The sequence below is a fragment of the Varroa jacobsoni genome, unplaced genomic scaffold (assembly GCF_002532875.2).
Source record: "Varroa jacobsoni isolate VJ856 unplaced genomic scaffold, vjacob_1.0 scaffold_879, whole genome shotgun sequence".
NCBI lineage: Eukaryota > Metazoa > Arthropoda > Arachnida > Mesostigmata > Varroidae > Varroa > Varroa jacobsoni.
Window position 1 is genome coordinate 60,767 of NW_019213781.1, and position 15,500 is coordinate 76,266.

Here is a 15,500-nt window from a genome sequence, read left to right on the forward strand (position 1 = left end):
TATATAGGTGCTCCATTGTTGGAGATAAAATTCGCCATCTTGATCAAACTTCTTCCGATGTCGTGGTAAAGTAGATTCCAGTAGTAAATTTAAATGATAGGCATGAGTCAATGAACTGTCAAAAAAGATATTCCAATTAGTCCCGTTAAAGTGCCGCACTACATTGCAGCTTTTGGTAACTTTACATGGCGTTCATGCGTAACAAGTGGATCTGCTCTGTTGTCCAATAAGTGCAATACTGTCGATTAATTGTCGATTTAACTTAATTGCTATAGATAATATTCTCAGAAAACTGTCCCGTTGTTCACTATTTTCAACTATCATTCGTAAATTGTTTTCCCCTTGGGATGACCTTCAGAAATAGCATGCACCCTCGTTAAAGTTAACTATCCCACGTACAACATCTTGAAATGCGTCAGACACTTGATCTGCCAATGCCAAGCTTACGAGATGGTTGTCTTATCTATTTCGCAGAAGGTTCACTATCATTCTCCAGTACCCTCTCTTGGCTGGAGAAGCTTGTTGATGTTCTAGGTCTACCCCAACATTAGCTAGGAACATCCCAAACAGTTCCGCCCGCTTCCAACGCCTCTTTTAAGCGATCAGTTATAAGTGGCGTACGTGAATCTGACTTCGATTGATATTGTCTTTCTACCTCTGCTAACTTTTTGTACTTCCGATAACATTTCAAAGGCAAATCTTCGTCCACCGATTATTTTAATTATACCTTGAAAATAATGACCAATCCAATTTGTATATATATGCTTTTAGCTCAGATGATTGGACTAGATGATTAGAATTGAAAGTCTAAGCGCTGGTGGTTCTAATGCAGATTTGTTAGCGAAATCAGAATACAATGAAGTGAACGGCTTTGGCTACAGGAACGAAGTTGGTGGACGTCCGTCCTTGGGACCTATATCAACAGTGGCGATCTTAGCCATACCTGTCGTGGTGTGTCCTATATCTTGCGATGCCTTTGCTGGACATGAACGATTTAAACGAGCTCGTCTTTGCGGCCCAAATAAGAGACTACCTGCCCCGACCCATATAATGACTTGTCTTGAAAGGCCATACATAGGTTGGGATTGTGAGAGAGGATTCGAACACACTACGCGGCGTGTCACGTGTATAAATGACAAATAGTACAGTGCAATGTAGAAACGCCAAGAAAGAGGTGCAAAACTGAAGAATACCTATACACGTCAACAAGTCTCATGGGGTCTGACTTGCGCTTCACTAGAGCTGTTGCCATTACATTGGTCCATGCGGCAACATGGGTTTCTTCAAGTACAGAAAATGCAACTGAAAGTTCGCTAAAAATAGATTGTGATTTCAAATTGTAATTATTTAGGGACTTAGTTACAGACAGGGATTGTCCAAACGCGTGCATTGTGTTATTGTTATAGATTTTCTTACTGCGATTATAAGTGGTTGACGCCTCCACAACAATGATAGGTCATTGATTTCTGCTCGCTAGTTGGCAGTTCGGTAGAACTGGTCACAGCGGAACGTTAGACGAGATAAGCTACTCCTCCGGCCGAAGTTTTGATCTACGCGAGTGCTGCACAAAGGAGTGACGCTAGGGGATCAGCTATAATGATGATAATTTTCAAGAAAGGTAATGACTCGCTCTCAAGGACGATCGCCTCCTATATTTTAACCGTCAGTCACGTTGTCTACATCGTTATAAAACTGTTAGGACAATTAGAAGCAAATCGTTCCCATTTCCATTCAGCGCCAACCCCAACTGAATAATATCTGAAACTAATAAAAGTAGACCTTCGGGCAGTGTATTTGCGCTGTTAGAGATTAGCTTAAGGTATTTCCGATCACTTCCTCAACCTAATTAATATCAGGTACTGTCCTATGCAGTGAAAGTGTAACGGCCATAATGAGTCCTGTTGTTAAAACTATTTTCGCTCGTTATCATTATAAACGACACGTATGTAAGCATTATATATTATATGAGTTTGGATTTAAACTGCAACAACTACTCTTTTTAATGTTCTTTTTAATGTTAGCTTAACTCATAAAAGAACATTTTAGATTTCCCCGGTGTAGAGTCTGTTATATTCTCCTTTAAAATGAAAAGAGTCCACATATTCTGACAGATTTTAGAGCTGGTAAGGCGCTGCTAATTGCGAAGGAGGTATCGCTAAGAAAGAATGTTTTCGAGTTGTCCAAGTCGGTATGTACCGCGGCTTCATATCACTGATAATTTTCATCAGCTAAACTATCGTTGCTATCGCACACCTTTGCGCGTTCTCTGTGGCGTGCAGCCAGTCGGTGACAAAACCTCTGACATCGGTTATCTCGAGCCCTTATGCTATACAAGTAAAGAAAAACATTGTTCTGAAATATCATAGTTTTTCCGTTACTTGTTTCAATGCAAGAAATTCGATGATTTGGAACATTTGCTGTCCATCTCTAAGACACACGACACCAAGAAGACTATTTTACGATGGGTGTAAACCTGAAAAGTGGGCTCATCTGATTTCATTCTCAAAACAATGTTTCCCTGAGCTTTTTTTGGCGTTTCCATAGATACAAATACAGAAATGGCCTAAAAGCGTACCTATGCCGATTCAAAATCCCTAGGTCAGAACCAGACTGTTTTATTTATAAATATTATTTATATGCTCATTAAACCTCAACAGTGCTGTACTTATTTTAAGCTTTTCCTTGAACTGCTTCATCTCTAGCAGTTTGGCAGGATAAATCGTTTGCTAAATGATTTATCCTGCCAAACAAGAACAATTCTCCATATCTATGCAAATTTTCATCGCAGGGTACAGGGATCACCGTAGGTATTTAAAACATAAGTTAATCACGATACAACCTTCTTCTAGTGTTTCTGGGGGAAAATCTGTACTCACCTAACGAAATGCATTATCCACTTGCTACTAAAGCACGCTTAAGTCGGGATGCAATGCGCAATTGGTCAAATCAGACTGCCAAGGTTAACGATACGATCTTGATAATGGCTATTAGGGTTCCTACTGCGTCTAGGGCTGAGACGAAGTGTACAATAGGCCATGAATCCGTTGAGGAAAGACCCATTAAAGCACAGTTCAGCTGTCAGAAAGTATCACTAGGCAGACTGAGTGACAGCTAGAAGCTCAGGCTACTTGTTTTCGTCGATTTCACTCCAAGTTTAAAACCTAAGCTAATCATGTACGACTCCACTCATTGTTATACATTGGATTATATACAAATGAACCTGGAATAGCCTTCTCTAGGTATATATATGTATATGTATATATATATATATACATATAGAGTTACAGTGATTCTAAAAAGATAGAGCGGTGTCACAAGGAGAATGTGGTAGCTTATGATAAACTCGTTTTCAGAGTCATAAAAATTGTATGCAGGCGTAGCACGGTTCGGGCGCCTAAATGTCGCTTTTTACGGACTCCATTTAACTTCAGTTTCATTCTCCTATTAAAACCAAGAAACAACGTTGAGTAAAAAAAGAAAAGCTGCTGTCGCGTCTCACTGCTTACGTGTATTAGTAGTTAGAATTTTAATATAGTTTACACATAGGATGCTAGGTACCGCAGAGCGTTTAATTAATTCGATCAGAATTGATTAGTTTGTATAATAATTGGTACTTCTTGCATGTGATATTTTATATAATAATCAAGCTCGTCCTTTTTAGGCATGAGTGCGTGAGAAATATTGGAATGAGCGCATGCTGAACAAACAAAGCATGAAAAAAATCAGCCCTTAGTTAGTAGCAGGAGTCATTGACGCCGTGTGTTACCATACTACTCAATTATTGCAATAAATAGACCGTAATCATACACTATTATATATAGGCATTTTGACGACGCACGCACATGCATGGTCAAAGGTTACTAGCGGCGAAACACTTGTCCTACCTCCACCCCAACTCTACCAACCAGAACCTACCGATCGATAGGAAGTGTGACAAAGTGAAAAAAGCTTTGATTTAGTCTTAATTTACTATAGATAGTATGTATATGTAGGTATTTGAATCCACTCAATGTCAATATCAGCGCTAAGCTGTTTACGAAAATGCGCACCCAGCCGTGCGTTATGTCGCCCGTACACAACTTGCGACGCTTTTCGTACGGAACTTCGGGTGAAAATGGTGGCGATAATAGCACCGGAAATACTGCCCTAAATTAAAGTTATACTGCAGGCTAAACTACTCATGCATTTTATATGAGCGAGTGTTTTCGGGTCTAAAAAACGTACCTGGGTTAGCGAACGTATGAAGTAGCACAAAATTTAGCGTAAACCGTTGTTCATTTCTACAATACATAAGGCATTTGCATCTAACGTCGATGTTCACTTTTGATTTGAATCGATGAGTTCTAGTGGCCGTTGAAGAAAGCGCTTGAGGTGAGGTTTATTTGTGCTCTGAAGATTTCGACACTGGCTGACAACAGCCTTGTTCTTCGATTTGCTCAATGATTACCTTGAGCACGCTATTCGGAGAAGAGTTTACATCTGTATACTGCATTATTTAAAATACGACCTACTAATAATTTGCCTTTCCATCATGCTACCACTACGCATACCGCTGAAAGAAATTATAGAAAAAATTCTCGCTAAGTATTAATTTGATGCACGAATAAAGCAAGTTCTTTATATTGAGGTCAGTTCTCCTGGCAACCGTACAACTGTGCATCGATTCGCCTGTACGTGATGTGATTGTAACTGCTAACTTGATTGTCGAAATGTCTGATGTTATCGCTTCCTAAACTTGCAGGACCTCATGAGGGCCTCGTGTCGAAGAGGGTCAACCGCCTCGTAACTCTATTAGAAAAGGGTCAAACGCTAGAGGAATCTAGAGTGGCTACTATGCTATAGAATACACCCAGACGACTCCCCTAAAACTTCGCCGTCTTCTCAACTCGTAAGGACAAGTGAGTTTTTCAAAATCCAACGTTGAAACAATATTTTTTGGGGCTCTTTGTAGGCTGCATTTCGTGGTAAGTAAATCCGCATTTCGCCAATGGACAGCTTTGTTTATCACGTACAACGGCGTGAATTAGATAGAAATAGGTTTTTGGCTTCTTCTAGGTGCTGCACCCCGCAACACAAGTTATTATTACTTTTCCTACATTGATTAGAGCTAATGCCCCCGTCAGGTACGGCGAACGTCAACTTTCGTTTTGCGATGTAAACACTAGCTCATTATGTATAAGTTGTTCTAAGTAGCCCCATTCGTTAACGTGTCTGTCCAGTTCTAATTAAAGGCAAGTGCGAACATTTTTCGAGCAGTCTCCGTGGTCATAGCATACCATTGGGGCATTTACAGAGACATCGGAGTATCTTCCCCGTTTGACTTTTACTGGTACTCGAAAGCATTTTTCGTCGACGTAAATGAATATCACAATCGAATCAAATTCGCCGAGATGAGCAATCGTTATGCCATGAATGTCCGGTTGCCCAACCTGTGCTTCCTTCACAGCCAGGATCACTTCTTCATCCATACAATTCTCAACGCTATGCCATTTAATATTCATACTGTCGCTAGGTATACCTCGATTGTCCTTACATTCCTTCGCGTCGTTGAGCAGCTTGTAAACACTTCCAATACCCAGCGAAGGTTGAATGAGCTGGCACAATAGCAAGATCGACACCATGGCCAAACAAGTAGCTGGCCTTGTTCTAGCTATAGAAAACATCTCTGGTGGTCCGCGCGCGACAGTGGTGTCGGCCCTTGTCCTATGGTAAATGATTGGAACAGTACAGCTTAGGACGCCAATGACGATGACAGAAATCCAGTGGGTCACACACCGCTAGCCAGGTCTATAACTAGCTAGAAAATGCTGTGCATTTTTGTACTGGCCACTTCGTCGTATAAACGTAATTACTAGAAATAATTATATCTGCTTATACCGCACTGAAGCCGGCCGGGTTTAGAGATCATGCATCTAAACGATCTTACAAACATCACCTATACGAGTGTTTGGTATTGGCCACCTGCACGGTGTCAAGCGGCCAAGCTTGCTGCGATGCATATCGAACACCAATTCAAAGTAAACTTTAGCTGAGCTGTTACCCCTGAGATGTTACTATGATTTAGAAACTTCAGTTAGTAGCTTTGTTTCTCGTAACTCTAGTCGATTAGGCAAAATATCGTTTCATTTTAGCTCAGGCTGTTGCGTATGCTGAGAAGTGGCTTCACATCTGTGGCAAACAATGGTACTAAATTTATTTTTTCGAAGGCGTATGTACGGAAGCTTTGAGAAGTAACATGTTAGCAAAGCCGTAGCAAAGCGGTAAACATGACAGGTACGCTACTATGATAATATATCAGTTAGAACGTACATTTTTAGAAAATTACAACTTTAGGTTATCATCGTAAACAACAGTAGCTTGGATTGCTTTAGTCATCACAGAATAGTTTCGACCTGGCTTCGGTGATAGGTTAATTCGAAACCACTATAGAATTTTCAGTGCTTTTTTTCGTTCAATGCAGGACTCTTCTAGTTCATCTATCGAATATATTTGCCCAGTGTAGTAGAATCATGACTATGCGTCAGTGAGCAGTACTAAACACTTAACTGGGTCTCTCTTTTTAGATTTTGTACATTGTAGCTAAGCACAAGAAAACATTTTTAACAGCCAATCGTCGTTCTCCGACTCACGAGAACGGTCGTAGCCATTTCTTATTCTGTGGCCTCTTTTCGATAACACTGCATGTTGATTATATAAATTAACAGCATTTTCATTTAATGCAGACCCATCTCAGGTGAAAATGTATAACACGTATTTACTATCCATAATCTTTGACAGATCCTCCTCATCGATCTGTAAGTAAGACCCATACTACCAATAAGTAGTAATGTTTTTAGACAATTGCAGATGTCAGTGAAATCCTTAGCAAAGGGCGTAAGGTTGCCTGTGCCATTCGTAAATCTATAAATCTGCAGCCACCCATTTTAAAATACGGTCTGGATGGAATCCCTGCGACGGTAAACTGAGTATCAGTATCAGGGGAGCACAGGCTGGGGTGAGGTGCTTATCTAAATAAGTAAAGTATGAGGTTACAATTCTTATGCCTAAATGTGCATTTTCAAGACAAACCCCAAAGAAGCCGGTCGTTTCATTCGTAGTTCCGTAGGGCCCAACAAATTATAATCTTTTCGTAGCCGTGACACTGGACTCCTCATTGGTATCAATGCATAGACTACGTAATTTTATGGTGCAGTGTGACGCGCAAACGGTGTTTATACTCTTACTGTCAGTATTGCATAAGGATTATTAACTAAGATCTTTAGTGGCTCTCTTTGCTTAGTTGAGTCTCGCGTATAACCGGGTAACTTAGTAATCACCTGGTGGAAATCGATTCCTACGATCTATCACCTACCAAGTTCATGCAAAAATAGGTAATACAAAGCAAAACGGATTTGAAACAAAAGTAACTACACGTCATCTTCAAGTTCTATTTTTAAGCAACGCTTAAGATACTAAATCGGTTACTGTAGGTATTGTCTTAGTTAGGTAAAAACTTAAAGAAATTAACTATCTAAAAATGCGAAAAAATATAGCTTTAAAAAGATCCAGTGAAAAGAACTAATGGAAAGCACTGCGGTTCATCGAGATATTCATTTTGCCGATAAATCAACGCCGAATCGCCACTTATCAAAACAAAAGAATGAGAAATTTCTCTAAGAACGCTTTTTTCAATTTGATTTTATTTGTTGAATGTTCGTACACTAACAGACCTTTCAAGACTTGGAATTAAGACGAATTTCTATTTTTTTACCAGCATACACGACGTATACGATTTTAGTAGTAATAGTTGTCATAGTCATTGTAGCATACAAACTGGCCAAATCACGAGCACGGCTCCGAATTTGCCACACGCCTGATTGGGTCACAAGCAGAAAAGCTGTAACATTAAAACTAGTTTTTTCGTTGCTCTTTTAATGCTCATCTCGTTTGTAGACGCACGCTGACGTTTACCCGTAGATAGGCTGAATCGTTTGCCTGTGCATGCATCCAACTACACTCAACAGTTTACTTATACCCATACGACCATACGTATCTGCAAAAAGCTATGTTAGCGCCCTGATTACGTATAGTAATAGCCCGACTCCGGGTTATCTTGAAATTGTATGTGCTATCCATCAAACGGGGAAAAAAAGACAGCATTTATGTATGTTGAAATATTGGTGCATTAGTTTAAATCTGAGCAATAGGAGACTTCGTATCAGGTTAGTAGATTAACTCTATCGCAAAAGGAAATGAATACTGCCTTATTTCAATTACCCGCATTTCAGTACTGTTTCTGAAGAAACACCAATATCGCAGCAAAGTCCTGGTTTGTGTAGATAGGGAACGGACCTTCGTACATGAGGAGAGTAAATTGGGCCACGACAGAGCTTTTTCCTATGAGGAATGAGCAACACAACGGGGTCAGCTTCGTAGTACACAGTAAATGTGATATCATAGACATCGTCCTGTTTGAGGCCAACGTGGTCGATTGCTTGTATTCCGTGCTCGTCATCACAATGCTGAATGTTCCACAAACCACCGCTAGGTATGCCTTCACTGTCCACGCACTGCGAGGCCTTAGACGGCATAGATGCACCTATCAATTGGTGCATCTATGCACTTATCTATATATGTCCATGATTAAAAACCACGGTCAACTGGCATAGGATCACAAATGAAATAATTACAGCGATTGGCTTTCTTAGCGCACTGCGTTCACCTAAGAGTAGGCAAATTGGTCAAACTATTGAGAAGCAACAAAAATCACCGTTACTGCGCCTTATAGCAACGCAATTTGTGGCTATATGTACATCTATACGTCATACTAATACCACGCTCAAGGTCAAATAGGTGCTGTTGTTGCACGCAAGGACTATAAAATAGGAGCTTCATGTTTCTATGACGTCCCAAATCCTGTTTGGACATTCCTAAATTCAAATGGTTAACGATAAATATAGACGATGTGTATAGGCAAAGTAGGTGAAGACGCACATAATTACGATAAACGTAAAAACCGCTTGTTTCAAAGGCTCGTTCGCTCCAGTAGCTATAAGGGCTAGGTCTTTAGGTGTAAATTTAGAAATCGTTCGATCAGGCCATACGGAACTTCGAGCTCGTAGGCCGTGATGTTAAGTATCGTTCAGAGACTATAAAAACAGATACTGGTATCTCAAGTTAACTGTTACTGCGAAAGAATTCGCATTTTATTAGGCCGGTTGAAGAAGGGCCCTTGTCTCTCGTTTCGAATCCTTTATTCGCACTCACACGCCGTACTATACGAATAAACAAAGCGCTGGTTATAATTTTAATCATATTTTCTGCCCAAAGTAAACATTTTTAGGCATGTAGGCTAAATTATTTATCGTGGAGATAAATGCTGCCCCACAACATCATCACTTCGATCCGACCAACTCGAGTCACAGTCTACGTCCAACATCTCGCTGCGGTCCCCAAGTTTACATTTCAAATGTCCTCCTCGGATTGAACGAAATCGTCGGGGTTCGCCTTGAAGCGTGTCCGAGAATTCACTATCTCCTTGTAAAGGAAATATTTTATGACAACCCGAAGCAGAAGTTAGTCATAAAAAATCGTTTCTTAATCCCAGATAGCCACCATATGTGGAACTAACTTTTTTACTGCGCAAGCAATATAATGGTGTGGTTAGGAGCTATACATTACCCCCGTCATTAAGCGCTTATCCACAACGTCCCTTATAGTGCCTTGTGCAGGCAGGCGATCAGTCGTGTCGTGAAGTGAGTGGGCAGAATCGTCTTGCAGCTCACCGATATTTATTTGCTGCAGCCTTTTTGACCATAGTTTATGCTCAAAATAAACATCGTCAGAATCAAAGCGCTCATAATAACATAGGTATCTCACGATATTTGCGCATTTCCTAATGGCAAAATGATGATGATGAATACACCATTTTTTTTGGTCACATAAGTTTATAACGTAGGAAACAGCTACGAATGATGTAAGATAAAATGTTTATGATGAAATGCAATGAATATCGACCCGGCTATAGAAGGAGAGTCAATATCATTTATGTGTAGCAAAGGTGACAAATGGTTCCCCGGCCAACCTAACACTATGTGAAACCTGTATTTGTCGCAATACTGTATCACTGTGTTAATGCACTGAAAATGACGCCCACCCGATCCTCACGACGGATCAATGCAAGAAAATTTTAAATGGTAAAAAATCACTATTCAACATTGGAATCTCAAATTAGCTGGGCGCTTGCCCTTTCTGACTTAGTTCGGAAGGACAACAGAACGTTAGACTACGCTAGACGCTACGGCTTAGTCTCCAATACTCCATAGTGTTCCGTTTAGTTTGAGAATACTGCATTTAAAGGATGTGCGATTGTCGAATTAATATCGTATACCTAAAAAAAAGCGTCCCAAAAGAATCGTTTAAGGCTTAGTCAATTGATAAGGATTGCAATCAGCAGCCATGACAGGAGGAGGCTCGTGCGACATCATAAAAGTTTGCATTAGCTAGCTTCCTCTAGTGGGGCCGTATGATTTAAGATGAGAATCTTTTAAACTGAAACCCCTGTTGAAGCGCAGTTTGTCCAGAAATTTCCTGTATTTTTTCATTAAATCAGTGTTTTTTGGGTGTATTGACTGCAATGATCGATATGTTCTTAATTGTACAGCACAAAAAACTAATTGACATTTCTAATTTAACGCCTTGCACATTCGCCGAGCACAGCCTGTGTTGTACTTGTTGTTACCTTATCGCGTCACATGTCATTTAGTTACGACAATAGAACCTTTGTACTACTTTGATAATTTCATTAGTTCCGATACACCGAAGTGCTACTAAATACAGATACATATGATGTAAACGAATCGGATAACTGCACAAATCAAAATTAACAACTATCCATGCTATCTATATAATATATGTATAATATAGCGTTAAAATTAATTATAGCTCAGTGAAGTCGATGGGAACAGCTGCGTATAACCCACCGAAAGCAAGCAGACAGCTGTCCTTCTATTAGGTTATCTGGTTCGCTTTAATTCATTCTCTTGAGAGCTCTCCGTTGTTCCCTATCACTTTTTGTAAGGAACCCTATACAATAAGACGCAACGAGACCAACATGCAGTTAGCAGAAAGTGTACTTCAGCCCGGTCTAGCACGCGATCAACCGATCTAATGAGTCTGCTTTAGGCTTGAACGACACAGCCAGCATCCGGCGACCGTGGCTACCAGGGCCAGCTGCGTTTTTCTAGCCTAATACAATTGCATAAGGTCTAATAGTGCCAACAATAATAGTACTGCTAGTGATAGAAATCGATGTGGACGAGCAAGAATCCTTGGCTTCGTCTCGCCTCGGCCTGTACGAGCTAACCCACGGAGGCAGCCCGATTCAATCAGTTGGAGTCAATAGTTTTGGACAAATGCCTCCATGGGGAGACGAAATGTGAACGTATGCGACTAGATGTGTCTGGATGTGTATGAGTGTTGTTTGTGGGACCGTCTGTGACTTGGGAAGAGAAGAGAGGGTCGAACCGTCTGTGCAGCTTCTGCCTGACGCAGGTTGTGGCCTGCCTCACGGCGTACTGAAATAGTCAACCACTAGGGTGACATCGGCGCGAAGATGAACTTGCTACACGTCAAAGGTCGACAATAAACTGTATGTACTGGAAATACAATGATCGTTATTAATGTGTGTAACTGTTTTCTGCTTTTGGGTGTCCATTTTTGCTCGCCTTCTACCGAGAATGCGCCGTATTTTCTTTTTCATTCAATATATTTCTTTTGAAAATATTTCAGATTTCAGCGTTATTATTACATTAAACCCGCAATCGTTCTGAATCAACTTCAATCAATTTGAAGAAATAATACATGGTGCACCCAATCAACGAAAAAATGGTTGCTACTACGAGCCTTGCATTTGTGCACGCCATAGCTGTATAAAGTAACGGTGCAGACGGTGCAACACTGGTCAATCTTATTGCTATCAGAAAGGTGTGGAGACCGGGGCATCCAAACATCACATTTATTGGTGCATTTATCAACATTACATAGCATTCTTAGTTGTCAGTAATGTTGGAATCAAGGAACTGATCTGAACTTACTGAACAAAAACCAGCAGTAATTCAACAAATGCAATGAGGGACTTGCAAATTAGTAAAAAATTTTTTTTCTTTAGTTTCCACCTTCTTTATATGAAATAGAATATACAGACAAGCCGATCCACTGAGTGCATATGTCTGGCAATGCTAATTCAGAACAGCCATTCATCGTCTGTATGCAAAAAATTGGACGAATTTAAATGTTTTCATGCAGGTTTAGTAGAAGAGAGGCAATATATGACCAGCTAGATGACCCGATCTTTTTTTTTAGTTAACACTGTAACTGCATTCATGAAATTAACCTATGAATTCTGCCACTGAATAGAGCTAAAAAGGAAAAAAAGGCCATGTAGCCCTACTGAATGGAGTATCCACGCACATCCTACTAACTAATTAATAAAAGAAAAAGCCTGCCGTCCTCCACTGCTTCTGCGTCTTATTCTTCATTTATACAAAATGGCTGTTGAAGCCGCACGTATATGCACATCATTACACAAATCAGATTCTACAAAGGGGTTCGAATAAGTAGAAGCATGCATAGATATACACATATGTACATTGCGTTTGTTATGGGAAAATTCAGTTGACTTCATCAATCAAATAAACACTTTTTGACAGGGTGATGTATTGCTAGTTTTGGTCAAGTCGAATTTTTTCTAAGCGGTTTATATCAGCAAAGTGCTTTCGAAAAACCGACGACAATGTAGGTAAACAGGGAAACACTATTCACTATAACATTGGTTCTCATATGGATGATACTGTGTTTCTGTGAAACGTCGTAGAATACATGGATGGGCATTAAGAAAACGTCTCAACGACAGAAAAAGTGATCGTGAAGTTTCTATAGTAGGTAATAGGTCAACAAGTCTCAACGACAGATTGGGGTCCTGAGCAAAGGTCGGCGTTTACATTCAGTAGAGTAAAATGTAATTACTTGTTGTAATAAAAGCTCAATACATGCAATACGGTAGTGGATGAACTACAATGGAAGGAGGGGAAGTCTAAACGGGATAAGTGAAGCGGTTGGTAAAATATTTCAATGAAACAACGGAACTCCTGTTGCAATGTTAGCAGGCTTAGTTCGGCAGCTGAACTACCATGCAGTAGTCCTATAGGCTAAATTGGGCCACTGAAAGAAGCTAATGGTTTAATTGTGATAGCTAATATATTGAAGGTAATAGGGTGAGGTTGTAGAAAGGATCATTGTAGCTACGAGAAAACAACGTTAGTGCAAACGGGAATTACAACTGGATATTTGCAGAGTTTCGTTGGACGTAACGCGAGCTGAATTTATTGTCCATACTAGCATGTTTTTAGTAAAATACTGCAGAAATGGAGAACGGAACGATGACAAATAAGTAACGATATCGGCATCACTGCAACGAGCTAATTGTTGGCATGCATCCAACGTTGGCCTAGATGTGATAACAATTAATTGTTGGTAAAGTCAACTAACGAGTGCACGGTGCAGCCTGGGGGTATTCCAGCAGGAATACTAAAAGTAAATGTCAAATAGAACGAACCTGGCTCTCGCTATACGATATGAGCAATGTCTACGTGATTTTGATGTTGCTCAAGCTGTCTCTCTGTCCAGCTTCGTTTGGTTCAATTTATAAATTAAACAACTCTAATTGTTGAAAGGTGGACCAGTAACGTTGAATTACCGCTTCAGAGCTATGTCCTAGATGAGGTATCAGTTTGGTATATTGAAAAATAGGTGCTTCTCAAAAAGATCGAAGCAACTTTGAAGAAGCTCTTATCCGCTTGAAAAATAAAGCTTATCTGCATCATTTTTTAGTAGGTACCCCTTTCAAGTTGGTCATGATAATTGCGCCATGGTAATTTCAGCTTATATAATTGAGACAATTACGGTACATCTTTGATTGTGCAAAGGCCACTGCACGTCACTATTTGCACAGTTCACACATGCTAAAATGCACATACACGCACGCAGACCCATAAAGGTCGCAGGTCGAGTATTCCGTATTCGGTCTACTAGTTCTCGCGTTTTGAGCTGTCAGGTGAGAACACTTACGACATTAGAGCAACGGCCATAGCGATGTGCATGTTGCATTGGGTTTTCTGGCTATTTGTTTCTCAGGATCCCCAGAGTTGAGCAGAAAACCAAAGTTTGATTAGAAGCCATTTAGAAACGTCGGACTTGTCGTCGTTGTTGTTGTTGATGGAACCATTTCACCGGTGCGTTTTTCCTGAAGTTGGCCATTGGCTAGCAACACGGACAGAAAAGGTTAAAACAAAACAAACTAGATGCAGCATGGGATAGCCTAACCACTTTTTTTCCAACTTTCTTTTTAATTCGCATGTACACTGCGCGGGGCGTCAAAAGTTATCTGAAAGAACAGACGTCGTCCGCTTTCCCTTGCTTTATTTCCTACGTTCTCGTTCCTGTTTGTCCGACAAAGCTTTCAACGCTCTACTTTTGCCTATAAATAAGTTGCCGTCCTAGCCAATTTACCATGGAGATGGGAGCATTCTAAATGGGGCTGCTTGTTCGTAACGGTATTAATGTGCCAGCATTGACCGGGGCACCTGCGCGATTTTATTTGCGATATTTAGTTGACTGATTTACCGACAGCGTTCCATAGTGCCGAGATAGTCTCCGAACTGACATGTAGGCGGCATCGTTATTTATATGCTTTGCCTTAGACAAGAAGACGCGAAGGATCTCACAAACGCACGTATTTCATATATAAATCAGTCTCATCCGGTTGAAGACAAAAGGTCGTACTCAAACCTTGTATTATTGTATGATATGCTGCAAACTGAATGACTGATAATTTGCAGTCTTCGACTGGAATATTCAATCGAGGATGCACTAACATTTTTTGCGAAAGCTAAAACTAGCCAAGGACGGTGAAAATAGGCTCTCATCGCGAGGCAGCTGCATACTCAGGTCCTTGATTCGATTTAGATTTTACCACTGTACGGTTTCAACCGAAACCAATTAAGCTTACTATGGATATCTATATAAAATGAAAACAATCGTTTCAAGCATTTCCGTTCTCGTCGCATAAACTCTATTTTGCAATGACATCTTTGGCAAGCCCGCGAGCATGCTTGTAAGATAATTAGCTGCAAAAATGAATCAATCCGTAAGTCCCGGCTTAATTAGTTAATTACACCAAACTAATATTTAGTCCACGCGGCCGTTACAGGTGGGTTTTACCACTGTAGTTGAAAACTGACCCACGACGGCGAATAAATAATTTGACCGGACGCAGGGTATCATCTCCTTACCAGTGTCCTATATTGCGCTTCTTTCGATTTCTTGCGTCTTTTTACTGAGGCAGTACGCCGATTTCTTTATGTTCACTTGGTAATTGCGATCAAAATCAGTTTTTATTTATGTTTGAGTCATTTCTGCTCCCCATGTTTCTCCAGAAATATTTTTCTCCCGCTTGAGAAGGA

At 40.3% G+C, this 15,500-nt stretch overlaps 3 long non-coding RNA genes across 3 annotated transcripts in view; 2 read left to right on the forward strand and 1 right to left on the reverse strand.

Moving 5' to 3' along the window:
- LOC111264605 (uncharacterized) overlaps positions 1-15,500 on the forward strand; it is a 77,261-nt gene that overhangs the window by 31,370 nt on the left and 30,391 nt on the right. The gene's annotated exons all lie outside the window — the stretch shown is intronic.
- The window catches only part of LOC111264603 (uncharacterized), a 28,318-nt gene continuing 17,121 nt past the window's right edge, over positions 4,304-15,500 (forward strand). The window contains exon 1 of the long non-coding RNA XR_002682944.2: positions 4,304-4,898. This is a non-coding gene — a long non-coding RNA (uncharacterized LOC111264603). The remainder of the gene's footprint in view (positions 4,899-15,500) is intronic.
- Positions 13,910-14,717, reverse strand: LOC147752927 (uncharacterized). The gene is made up of 2 exons (XR_015312742.1): positions 14,548-14,717; positions 13,910-14,298 (listed from the first exon to the last, which is right to left on the reverse strand). It is a non-coding gene; the product is annotated as an uncharacterized LOC147752927 (long non-coding RNA).